This window comes from Onychomys torridus, chromosome 1 (assembly GCF_903995425.1).
Source record: "Onychomys torridus chromosome 1, mOncTor1.1, whole genome shotgun sequence".
NCBI classification, from domain to species: domain Eukaryota; kingdom Metazoa; phylum Chordata; class Mammalia; order Rodentia; family Cricetidae; genus Onychomys; species Onychomys torridus.
The window spans coordinates 24,446,343-24,460,062 of record NC_050443.1 but is presented as its reverse complement, the minus strand read 5'-3'; the positions used below and the strand labels follow the sequence as shown (position 1 = coordinate 24,460,062).

The 13,720-nt window shown below is 45.3% G+C and overlaps 1 protein-coding gene across 9 annotated transcripts in view; it reads right to left on the bottom strand.

Moving 5' to 3' along the window:
- The window catches only part of Znf536 (zinc finger protein 536), a 453,564-nt gene that overhangs the window by 393,901 nt on the left and 45,943 nt on the right, over positions 1-13,720 (bottom strand). For all 9 annotated transcript variants that reach the window (XM_036179480.1, XM_036179490.1, XM_036179517.1 and 6 more), the window contains exon 2: positions 2,465-2,534. The gene's annotated coding sequence lies outside the window, so the exon portion shown is untranslated. The remainder of the gene's footprint in view (positions 1-2,464; positions 2,535-13,720) is intronic.

Below are 13,720 nucleotides of genomic sequence, written 5' to 3'. Positions count from 1 at the left end.
TTTCTTCTCATTTATTTTCCTGCTGGAGCTTTGTAGGGGGCTGGAACTGGGGATAAGGATGGGGATGAGGTTGGAAGTGGAGGTAAGGATGGGGCTGGGAGTGGGGGTGAGAATGGAGGTGGGGATGGAAGTGGGGGTGAGGATGGGGCTCAGAGTGGGTGTGAGGATGGGGATGGAGGTGGGAGTGGGGGTGAAGATGGTGCTGGGAGTGTGGGTAAGGATGGGGCTGAGAGTGGTGGTGAGGATGGGGATGGGGATGGGAGTGGGCTGAGATGCTAGCTCACACCATATCACAAAGGCATCAGGGATAGAAGGACAAACCTTCCCACTTCGATTTAAGTGTGTAATTGTTTGAATGCATTTCTCCGATGCTACAATAATGTCATCCTTGGTTGACACAGATTTTGAAGCTTTTTGAAAAGGTGGAATGTTATCAGACAACGAGCATGATTATAATGGGATTTGAGTGGAAGAAGCTGAAGACTCAGGCCCTTGCTGGGCCTCTCTGACAAAAGAGAAGAGAAAACGAAGAGATAGGACTGTACTTCAGTCTATGTCCACCATCCACATGTCCCCTTTCCCAGAGCCAAAAACGGATAAGAGGTACCTGAGGCTCCAGAGTCCCCTGTAGAGTTCCCTAATACTCACAGGGATCTGCTTGTGTGTCTATCACATGAGATACATGGGCTCCAATAAGGACTGTTTAAATCCCCAAGGACACGTAGAGATTTCTGGATATATCTTGGTTGTTCCAGTGAGGAAAAGGCTTGTGCTCATGGCAGGACAAGACCAGGGATGCTGTGAAATATCCTACTGTAGGGACAGCTTCCTACAGTGCAGAATTATTTAGCTTAACATACTAACAGTGCCAAGGCTGAGGAGCCCTGTGTCAGACCCAACAAGGTCTGGTCATTGGCAAATGTGAAGATGGGGCTTGAGAGGAGCATCCTGGGACATCTTTCTGATGACACCTCCTCTGGCTTTGTCACCTCTGCTGTCCGCCAGCAGACTGAAGCAGGTGACAAAAGAGGGGAACAAATGGCAGGAAATAAAAGCAACTTGGAACCAAATCGCATATTTTTCTATCTTTTGACCTAAAATATACTTTCTTTATTAAAGTCAGAAGGAACCAGAGACCTGGCAATTTATATGTTCCTTTTCTTCTTCTTCAAGGCAAAGCAACCCAGACCAAACGAATCTTCCCAGCAGATCACTGGGACTGTCACACTCTGAACTGACAAATCACAACAGTGCCTATAGATCTGGAATTTGCCCGTCATGTCCAATCACATGCCCTGGACTACTAAGGCAAAGAATTGTGAATTTCATTAAATATGTTAAAGGGGGGAAAATCAGCTTTGAAAAATAGTAATCCTGTCTTTCAACAAAAATATTATAGGAAGCTATGAATTTGGTAGATCCGAATAGGATGTTGGTACATGTTTTACTAAGGTAATATAATGGCACACTATTATTAGATCACATTAATCATTACTGTGCCAACGGCACTGACAGCCCGCTGAAAAGGATTGAAAGGCCTGGTAATGGATATAAATTACCCATTGTGTGATAAAAGGATTTTTACTAAGAAGGTAAGAATAAAACAGCAAATTTCTAATATAACTGTTGTGTAAAAACCAAAATAAAAGTAATCCACGGTCAGTAATATCCACAAAATCAGAAGTAAGCACTTTCCCCAATGAGATAAAGTCACAATAAAAAAAATACATATATTTAGTACAATATAAAATTAATTTCTGAGTGCATAATCCCACTATCAATTTCCCCTGGTTTATAAAGTGACCTCAGAGATGCATGGCCAGAAGAAGGTAGACTGGACTAATTAAATCTGAGGTGAATTTACAGAAATTCAGGGGCCACATTAAATGGAGCCAATGAAGGCATCACGTCCCATGATGCTCTTCTATACTATACAAGTTTCGTGGGCTTCTGTGTAGGAAAAACACTCAACTTGTGAGCTTGGAGTCTTAGGGCTGAGATGGCAGACATGGCACTGCTCTGAGACAGATGTCCCCCAACTTTGGGCCAGTCAACTGAATGGCATAGGAGTGTCAGGGAAGTGACGACAGGTGGTCACCTGGCTTCCAGCAGCTCCAGCTCACCAGCTCTAGTCCCAAACTACCACAGCTCAGATGCCACACAACAGTGAATGAAGTCCCTTGCTAGGCTCTGCTTAGCTGGTGGCTATTTGGGTTTCAGAGGTAGGTATGTCTGCTGAGTATGTGTTCATCTCACCCAGAAGACCTGAACCCCAGGCCACTTGCCACAGTCCATTGCAACCATCTGAACAAAGGAGAGTTCATGAAAGGATCCTGTCTTAGCATGGAAACCTGTGACAAGTCCCTACCCCCAAGAAAAGGCAGCCTGGATTTCCCCAGACTCACAGACAGATACTCCCCCCCTTCAACAAACTACAAAACTACAAAGTGATGGTGGTCCTTACCAGGCAAGTCTTAAAGTCAAAGAGTTCCGTCCCAGATGAAGAGTGTTCTTAAAGCCGTGGTGTTCAGGAACTGTAAAAATAAGACCTGTTAGAAATTTGAAATGACCAACACAGTCTTCTAGAAGATACACAAATAGTACTCAAAGGGGCAACTTGCTGGGCTTTTGGAGTGCCAAAAAATACTTGCTAGCCCCACTGCCCCAATTCTTCTAGTGATTTGCCAAACAGGAACTTGTGTGACCTTTGCTGTGATGAGTCAAATTTGCTCAGCTTGTTTTCAGTGGGGGAAGCGCCACCTGCAGAAGAGGAGGAGGTGGAGCTTCCAGCCATCTCTCCAGATAGGCCAGAAGAAGAAATAAAGCAGAGAAGGCTCTCTCCTCACTCCTCCTTGGCATGCTGAAAGCAGGGAGCTTAGGGGGTTCTCCTCACTATGGTTTACGGTGTTCTCTACAAGAGACTAAAATTCCACCTCAGATTTCAAGTGGGCAAGTCTGCTCAGTGACTGAAGGGGCATTTGGTGAGTCTCTCAGAGGGCTGTGCAACTTATGGATGCCATGTTTGGCATCAGTCATCTCTGCTGAATCAAGTCCAGAACAGTGGCCCAGTTAGCTTACTAACTTTCTCACTCTGTGTCACAAATGCATTCAGCACACCCAAACAATGTCACCTGTTCGAGTGCTCGGGTTGTGAGATGTGGCCCAGCTAGCCAGCTAGGATACTCATCTACAGTGGCTCCACAGCCACTGGCTGGGTGCTCAAGGCAATCTGTGATCACCAGACCACTCTTCTTTATTGTACACTAACTATCATCTTATGGAAGGCATCATATGGGGCAAGGAAAAGTCCTTTCCAGATAGGATATGTTGCACATTCAGTTAAAGAAGAATCTCCCCATGGATTTGAGGGTATTGATCTGCAAACAAAGATCACAAATAGATATAGAAAACCAAAAGTGGCAGCTTTGGCCCAAGAGGTCAGCTATTTGGAGTGTTGCAAGCAAATACCCCAGACCGACTTCTGGCCACTGGAGAGTATTCATGATCACACATTGAAAGCCTTTCTTTTGTTCAGGATTGATGACCAATGAGGAAACTACTATTGTGGGCAAGTTGTCTTTCTATGGGAGAGAGCACTTGATTTGTTTTGTTGTTTAAAACAGGGTTTCCCTGTGTATCACAAGCTAGCCTAAAAGTCCATGGGTTTCTGTTCCAGTTAATTTTTTTCTCAACTTGACGCAAGTTCAGGTTGTCTGGGAAGAAGGAACCTCAGGTGAAAGAATGCTTTCATCATATTGACCTGTAGGCAAGTGTGTGGGGCATTTTCTTGATTAATGATTGATGTAGAGGCCAGAGGCATGCTAGTGCATGCCTTTAATCCCAACTCTGGAAGCAGAAGCAGGTGGATCTCTGTGAGTTCAATACCAGCCTAGTCTACACAGCTAGTTCCAGGACAACCAAGGCTATCCAAAGAAACCCTGACTCAAAAACCAAAAATAATAATAATAATAATAATAATAATAATAATAACAATAATAATAATAGATGTAGAAGGGTCCAGTTCATTGTGAATGGTACCATCCCTGGGCAGATGGCCCTGGGTTGTATTTAAAAAGCAGGCTGGGGAAACCAAAAAACATCATTCCTCCATAGTTTCTGCTTCAGTTCCTGCCTCCAGGTTCCTCCCCTTATTTCCCTTCAGGATTGTAAGCTGTAAAAAGAAATAAACCTTCTCCTTCTGAGTTGCTTTCAGTCAATGTTTTATCAAAGCAATAGAGATGGCTCAGTGCTTAAGAGCACTGACTGCTTTTCCAGAGGACCTGGGTTCAATTCCCAGCACCCACATGGAGGCTTACAACTGTCTGTAACTACAATTCTAGGAGACCTGGCACCCATGGCAAAACACCAATGCACATAAAATAAAAACAAATAATTAAAAAGAGAGTGCAATCCAGGACAGAAATCTAGACTGTCATCCAACTCACAGCCCTGCTGCCTCTGCTTCCTGAGTGTTAGGATTAGAGACATTACCACTATGACCAGCTTCTGTGCATAAGTTCCTATCTGCTTGTCTTGAGACAATGCTTTCAGTTTGAGCTGTCTAGAACAAGGCACAGCCTCCCCTTATTCTTTTGTGTTTTCTTTCTTCTTCTGTATCATTAATCATTAAGATCTAACCATTGAAAAACCAGCACTCAGGTACTGGGGAGATGGCTCAGTTGATAAGTACTTGTTCCACAAACCTAAGACCTGAGTTCAAATCCCAGCACCTAAGTTAAAGGCAAGATGCCATGCCATAGTATAATCCTAGTGCCAGGGAGGCATAGACAAGAGGATTCCTGGGACTCAACTAGCCTAGCACAGTGAGCCTTGGCTTCCAGTGAGAGACTCTATCAATAAACAAGGTAGATGACTTACTGACCTCTGGCTTCTATGTGCACACTTGTGCAGCTATCATCACACACACACACACACACACACACACACACACACACACACACACCCCGCACGTGAGCTTTTCACATTGCAGTTTGTGTGGTCCTTAGGTAGCCTTGAACTAAAAGGTTCCTAGCCACATAGGCTCTACAGATTCTTCTCCTTGCTCTGAGTATTCCCTATGTTGGGGAGGGGTGGTTGGAGTGGTGTGCAGACTGGGAGTTTATATCCAAGCTCATGACTTGCAAAATTCTAGGGCTGTTCTCTGGGGACTGTTCACTTAGAAGCTTTGTAAATTCTGATGACAGGAGAACACAGGGAGGGAGACTTCTCAGGGAAGTCCCACACCAGTTTGTCCTCCGGCACTGAGCCATTGATCAGAACATCCCTGTCTCTCTCAATCTATGAGGGGAGGTGATCGGAGCAAACCTCCAGGTTCTGCATCATCAATTAAGAAAAGGCCTAGCACAATTTTGGGGCTATGTTGCCTCCTGTGACTGATCTGGAGTTTGTCCAAAGGTGGTAGCCAACATGCCAGGGGGCAGCTGCCAAGTAAGACAATGCTGAAGGCACAGGACAAGCAATTGAGTTAGTTCCATTCCTGTCTTTCTGAGTCTGCCTACACAGGAAGAGCTCCAGGTGGCTGAGGTCCTTCGGAAAGGTGATAGCAGCAGACCAGGGATGCCCTCTGGACCCAGGTAGGAAGAAAAGAAAATGCCAGCATAGTACTTCTGTCTGCCTCAAGGGAAGAAACCGCTATTTGGGTGCAGGTGAGTAACATACATTTAGAGCTAGTCTGAGGTATGACCTGAGCTGTCCCAGACATGTGGCTTCCTCTGGGCCCTGCCTCTCCACTGCTGAGGAGACACATAGGAAGTCTGCCACTGGGAAGACACTGCCCACAAGCCCTATTTGGTGTAGCTTCCACCAAAATAGAGGAGGTGGCAGACTGCAAATACAATAGACAGTAGGGTATGACTGAAGACACAGATATATTTCAATGCCCCAAACCCCACCTACTCTACAGGGCAGACAGATATAGGTCAGGGATAAAGTATATACACAGCCATCCTTTCCCACAGGGACCTGAGTGTGAGCAAGTTTTAGAGAGCTATACCCCTTCTGACCAACCATTATGCTCCACACCCTATTCTAAACAGGCAAGAACAGAGAGGGGACAAGCAAGTCTTCCATGGGACACAGAAATGGCTCATGGTATGAAGAGTTGCCTGGCTATTCAGGTAGCCAACCAAGGATTGTCACACGTGAGAACATAGAAACAGAGCATGGTGACCCCGGAACTGTAGAGGTAGAGATACCCTTGAAGCAGACAGAGTGATGGACTCAGAAAAGGCAGCTGTATGTGCAGTTAAATGAAGCTGGTGGCTGCAACTTTAGGAAAATAGAGACTAGCCTATGGGCCCAAAAGGCACAAGCCTGTAGTTGTGGGGCCAACCTTGGCTACATAGTGAGGATCTGTCTCTAAATCAATAGATATGGGGTACGTCCAAACTACCACTTCCTAGGTGGCTTGGGTGAGCCCGGGAGCACAGGGTACTTTCTACAACATGAAGCATTGGCTCCTAGAGGAAAGAGAGGAGAAGAGGAGTCACAGAGCTCTGCAAGGGAGCCATGGAAGCATGAGTGGGCCTGGCAAGACAGTATGAGGGACTCAGCAGTAAAAAGAGGTGGGAGATGGTCCAGGTAGTTGTGGTTTTGAATCACGGACCTATGCATCCAGTTTATGGGAATGCTGCCCACAGGTATGTCTAGCCTGCACACTGCCAGGTGCTGCTGAATGTGCCCACCAGCAAACCCTGTCCTGGCACCTCTGCCCACCAGAAGTGGGAAGCCAATTGGTTCCTGAAGGAGGCAGTTCTCCCAGGGTAGGCCAGTACAGAGTGAAAGCAGAGAAGCCTTCACTGGCCTCCTGAAGTGGGAAGGAAGGATTTAGAGAGCCAGCTGGATATCTGCAGCCTTGAATCCATAGGAGGGTGTGATTGATGGACTCAAGAGGGGATATATCTATGTGCCCAAGACCTTGTCTCCAGATCACCAATGCTTTCTGTGGCTTCAGAGCTAAAGGGACTCCCTAAGCATGTGCTACTGAGATGCAAGTTCTATCCCCCCACAAGCAGAGTGCCTTCCCCAGAGCATATCAAAGGCCTGCCCAGGCACCCAGACCTTTGTGGGGCCCAGCATTCAAAACTTTCATGTTCCATTAAGAATAAAGAGTCAGTCAAAAACTGAACTAACTCACAGTAGACTTGATTTCCACCTTAAACACCGAGAAGCTGGGCTGTTTGTTTGTTTTATACAATTCTGGGCAGAGAGAACAAACAGGGCTCTGAATGACAACTGTCCACAAAAAATCCCAATAGGAAGCCAGGTATGACCTGTAATTCCAGCACTCAGAAGCTGAGGCAGGAAGATAGCAAATTCCAGACCAGCCTCAAAAATCAATCATAAAAAAGCTTCTAAAAGGCCAGGGCTGAGAAAAGGAGCTGTCGGGAAGACAGCCTAGAGCAACAGCCACCCACTCTACCATCTCAGACAAAAGCCTCCTGCGTGTCTGGCAAGTGTCTATACTGCGGGCAAACAGCACTGAAGAGTGTGTCTGCCTGTGTCTTCACAGCAGATCCAAGTTTATTTTTTTTTAAGTCAAATATAATGTTGCCAAGAGGAAGTGAAGCCTAAAGCAAAGGGCACCCACAGAGATGATCTTTGATAAGCCCTTCTTCAGAGGTCTCTCTAAGGAAGTGGTATCAGAAGCAAGCAAGGGAAGGAGTCTTGTGGAAACATGGAGGAGGCCTTTACCTGAAGGGCAAACAGCAAGTGTGAAGGGCCTGGGGTCAAAGGACATGTCAAGGATCAGTGAGGCACTTGTGTGACTAGATGTGGATTGTGGGTGGGAAAATGGGAGATGGTAGCTAGTTGTTATGCACACATCTTGACAGCCACAGGAAGAAGTTTGGTTTTGTCCTGAGCTATTGACAGGTCTGAAGCAATGACTGGCTCTGCACTGGACTAGTGGGGAAAGAGCCAGGGTGGGAGATGTGTCATGAGCCCTGTAGGATCTTGCTGCCATTGTACAGGTGAGTAAGGAAACTGTAGCAAGGGAGAAAAGCCATAGGATTGGGAACGGGCCAAACCCAGGGACATGCAGGCTTTTCCTGGCCCAGCCTGTTGGGGACCAGCTCTTAGCCAAGCCTTCTAGAACTCAGAGATGTGAGGTGTATGGTGCCCATGTGTGACACATGGGGACTCTGTTGACCTAGGGATGCCTGACCCATGAGTAATCAGTTATTGGAGATGGGGAATGATTGCCTCCAAGTTCCTGCCCCACAGTAAGCCGTCCTCCACCTGCCTCCTCCATCCGGCTCTCATGCAGCTTCATCCTCAGGTCACTCCACCTGACTCCTCCATCAGGCTCTCATGCTCAGGTCACTGTCCCTACTCCAATCATGCAGAGGTGGGAACCAGACTAGGCATAAATCCCCACCATGCCCAAGCCTGCTTTAGTTACTCGAGGTCAACCTTAACCTGGTCTCACCTGCCATGCCAGGCTCACAGCGACTATGGCCAAGGGTCCTGTACACAGGTGCCCCTTCCTCCACCCCCTGACCTGGAAACTGTGAACAACATACTCTCTCTTCAGGGCTGGGAACAGTTTCGTTGATAAAGTGTTTGCCTTGAAAGAATGAGAACCTGAGTTTGATCCCCAGAACCCACAACAAAAGAAGAAGAAGGAGGAGGAGGAAGAGAAGAAGAGGAAGAAGAAGTAGAAGAAAAAGAAGGAGGAGGAGGAGGAAGAGGCAGAGTAGAACACAACTGCAATCTCAGAGCTGGGGAGGCAACAATGGAGATGTCCAAGGCCACTGGCCAGTCTACCTAAACTCCTTAGAGAGTTGTAGGCTGATAAGAGACCCTGCCTCAAAAACAACAACATGGAGAATGCTTAAGGAGTGATAACTGATGTTGACCCCTGGCCTCCCCAAGCATGTTAACAGACCATACACAGAGATACACATGAACTCCACACACACATATGAAATGTTCATCTCTGTTCTTCTGCCCTTATACTCCCTAGATAATAACAAAACTTGCCTTATATGATATCAGGTACCATGTCAGCACATGAAGAAGAAACCACAGTTAAGAGTACATACCTGGTGAAGATGGGGCCCTCGAGGCTCTCACGGCAAGTTCATCATGAAGCTACCTACCTCCTTCCACAGCATGAACCCAGAAAAAAATGGTCACCCTCTGTATTCTAACTGCTTCCCTGCACAAAGGAGCTATCATTCAATGGCCATGGTGTCTCCATGCAGGAGATCACTGTAGGACTTCAATGCAACCATCTAAAAGTCCAGGAGTCTACTCTAGGATCCCACAGCTGTCCTTGTGTAGTCAGGCCTATAAACATGGAGTTCACCCACATACTAGGGTGGTGGAGGCCTCCACTATGAGCAGAGACCAGCCACTTATAAGGCAGTTGATAAAAAGATATTCTCTAAGACATCCTCTACTCTCATTTTAAAACAAAGGTAACTGGTGAGGATGCCATTTGATACTTGTTCAATCTAAAACTTTCAGGACACACAGACATCAGAACTTTCCAGCAACCTGAGACCCTATGACATAGCCCAGGCACTGGGACTGTCAGAGGTGAGTGACAGGACCTCTTGCCACACGCCTGCCTGACAGTACATGTGTTTTCACATGCTCTAGCATGAAGAAAAGCCAAGCTGCTTGGAGCCAATCAAATCGTGCCCCTGTCTCTTTAATAAACAAACCCATGTGCATGTTAACAGTGTTGAAAATTCAATTTAAACTCTTTGTCTGCTGCTGCTTACTCTAAAGATGGTCTTTCTTTAACAACAGAGCACCAAGGAGTCGTTAGTGCTCTCTCTTCATTACTTCAAAAAACCAATCATTAGACACCAGAGTATATACGTAATTAGAAAATCACTTCCTTTGCAATCCAAGCTAAGTAGTTTACATACTGTAATTACAGGGACAAAATCAATTTTTAATCATTTCCCTGATTGGGCTCATCAGCTCTGTGGGAACATTGTAACCTGCTTGTTGTGCAAAAGCAACATCTGGGCTAAAACAATTACCCTTTGTTTGCTACAATATTCCTTAAATCTTTTTGCATAAAAAAATGAAAACATGCAGATAAGATATTTGGATGTCTTTTTGTCCTTGATCAACACACACCCGAAAGTTCTCCTTGTGACACAAGTGGCGTGTTCCCCAGAATTTACAGTTTAACGGCACACATCCAAGGAATGGTTTTTTTGTGTTTCTTTCTTTTTTTTTAAGCAGTGAGATAAAAGTATCTGATTGTTTTAAAGATCCATTCAACTGTCTAATTGTTGCATGGCTAACACATGGTATTCAAACATCCCACATATTACAAAAGCTCATCTGGGGTAATCATGGGTAACTATTATTGCGGCGGTTTACACTTTTCTAATACAAATGAATGGATTTTATCAAAACTTTTAAAAAAATCTAAAAAGCTGAGTATGTGTGAAAAATAGTTGGTATGAATTGGCAAGGCGAGCCTGAGCATTTTGTTCTCTTAATAGGAAATGACCTCATTTACACTGGAGTAATAATTAGTACTGCTTCACTGACAGTTAAGAAAAAAAAAAAAAAAAAACTTTCCCAGTATAATACAGCAGCCTTGCCTTTGTTAGGCGATCTACATTGATTTTTAACCCTTACTGAGAAAGTCCACATTTTATTCTAAGTTCTGCCCAGCTCCTGCTTGCTGGTAAAAGATAAAAATAGTTGATTTGGAAATCCATTGCCTTTCACCCAGATTTCCAAAAGTCTGTTTACATAATGGAGCTTCTGAGTGACCATCTGAAATACTTGATGTCATCTTAGAAAATACTTAGAAAACCCCCACCACTTCACTGAACAGCCACCAAGAGGCCCCACTAAGTCCCCTGCACTCTGTGCCCTGCCCCCCCCCCCCCGGCCTTTTGATGTTTATTGGTTTTGATTATGGCTTGTGAGTTTCCCAACCTACAATTAATTCATAGTCAAAACAGGCCTGCAGGAAAAAGGAGAGGGATAGTGTGTGTTTGGGGCGGGAGTGGAGGGCCTGGAGCCATGCTGGGGCCTCAGCCCAGCTGACAGAGCAGGAGGTAAGTGTGTCTGAGACTAAGGAACAATAGTCCAAGAAGCAGCGAGAACATCTGTACAACACACACACACACACACACACACACACACACACACACACACACAGTCTTTGTGTTCTGAAGGAATTTGCTCCTTGACCAAACTCAAAATGAATATCAGCTAACATTTATTGTGTACTTACCATGTACCCCAGAATTCCAAAATTTAGCACAGTTGACCTCATTCATCCTGTCAACAATCCTGTGTACTGGGCATCGTTGCCATGAGCATCTGTGTGTGGGAAACTAAGGAACTAGCCATGAAGCAGAATGCTCATGAGTAGGAAGAAGAGCTGGGTGCAAACTTGCAAACTTGAGTAGGATAGCCTGTGCCAAGAGCCTTGGAGAGCCCCATGGCACAAAATGAGGCATGAAACATCATGAGCATCAAGTCACACACACACACACACACACACACACACACACACACACACACACACACACAGAGGATGCATGTGTCTGTTCACTGAGAGCCAGGCCTTGGTAGGCTCAGCCTGAGCATCATTTTACCCAATATCTCTCTGCCCTGCCTCTTATCACTCCTAACAAGAAAGTACAAAGTGGTTAAGTCTTGCTCCCCCCACCATGCTACTTCAGGGGGATGTGACCCTCACGTCAGCTCAGGATCCAATAAGATGACATGTCAACAGACACAGGTACAAAGAAAGGGGGCTGGGAAATGTGTGATGCTTTCTAACAGGCTGTCACCCCAGGAGCAGAAGTACTTCCCCTGTCATAGCATGGATATATCCAGCAGGTGGTTCCACAGCAGCCTTCCCTGAGCAAAAGTGCAGAAGAGAAAATACAGTGGCCTCCTCTGCTCACCTGTTCTTCTCACAGGCTGCTTACACTCACAGATTCTACATGCCAATCACTGATGCTGGGCAGTCACAGGCCTATATCTGGTTGGGTAACTGTTAGCCAGGCGTGGTTACTGAGCACTCAAAATACAGCCAGTCCAAAGTGAGGCAGGCTCAAGAAGCAAACCACACTTAGAAAACTGAAGAACACCCCGTTCTTTTCCTTACCATTGTCTTGAGATGTGGTCTCCCTATGTTGCCTAGGCTGACTTGAACTCACAATCCTCCTACCTCAACCTCCCAAATTCTGGGATTACAAGTGCATGCCGCCCTACTCAGGCTTATTGATAGTCTTCATACTTTTTGTATAGTAAATGATAATATTGGGAGTATATGGAATTAAACAGAATAGAGCTTCCCATCAATGTCACCAGTTTTATTTCTTTCTGTTTCAATGTAGCTGTTAGAACACCCACCACTAAGTACATCAAAGCTTAGAGGAGGGAGGGAGGGAGAGAGGGAGGGAGGGAGGGAGGGAGGGAGAGAGAAAGAAAGAAAGAAAGGCAAGGAAGATAGGAAATAAAGGAAGAAAAATCAAATGATAAAACTGACTTGTAGGCTGAAGCTGGATTTTTACTGTGTCCATTGATCTGAGGCCAGACAAAAGCTACACAAATTCTGATTGGACCATCTTGTCTTTTCCCTACAGTGATCATTCTGTGTTCTGGCTCACTTATTTTTTACTTTTCTAAAATTGATCACTTAATAAACTAAGCTCACTGGTGGAAAGTTTGGAATATGCAAAATATTACAAGTAGGAAAAGAGTACTAATCTATCTCCTTGTGGGAGTGATAGCACTGTTTGGGTGCACTGGGTCTTTCCTGTGGAGTGTGTGTGTGTGTGTGTGTGTGTGTGTGTGTGTGTGTGTGTGTGTGTGAACATATTTCATTTGTCCTTTTTTAAAAAATGTGTATGGATATTTTGCCTGCATGTATGTCTATGCACTACGTGCATGCCTGATACACTTGGAAGCCAGAAGAAGGCACTGGTTCTCCCTGGAACTGGGGTAATAGATGGTTGTCAGTCACCATGTAGATGCTAAGAATTTAACCTGGGTTCTTTGCTAGAGAAGCCAGAGCTCTTAACCACTGAGCCATCTCTCCAGCCCCTATGTCTTTTGATGCTAAATTCCCTAAACCTGAAGTCCCAAATGCAAACAGGTACTGCTGCATTAAATACAGGACACAGGCTGGAACAGCAGAGCTTTCAGGAACACAAAAAGGGGAAAGAGGAGCTAGAGCAGCAAGATGAGCTCCACTGAGAAAGACTCTAGAGAATCCCAACAACAGCAAAGCTGCAAGTATTTAAAAAAGACTACTCGGTAAGAAAGAAACACATCAGTCAAAAATGGGCAAAAGATTTAAACAAACCAGAGAAGACCAGAACAGAGTGACTCACACTGTAATCCCAGCACTGAGACCAAAGGAGGAAAGTCACCATGAACTTGAAGCCAGTCTTAATTATATGGTAAGTTCTAGGCCACCCTTGGCTATATTATGAGACCCTGCCTAAGAAAGAGGGGGAAAGAGAAAGGGATGGCAAAAGAAATAAGGAGGGAGGGAGGGGAAGAAAACGGAAGTGGGAAAAGAAGAGATAGATTCTAAGTAAAAGAAGTTCCACATCCCATGTCATTAGAAAACTTTTCGAAATTTTCACTTCGGTGAAACAGAAATAGGTACTTCTACACATTCATTGTAGTGGCTAAAATCCAACACAGTGATAACACCAACAGCTGGCAAGGATGAGAAGCCACAGTGTTTCTT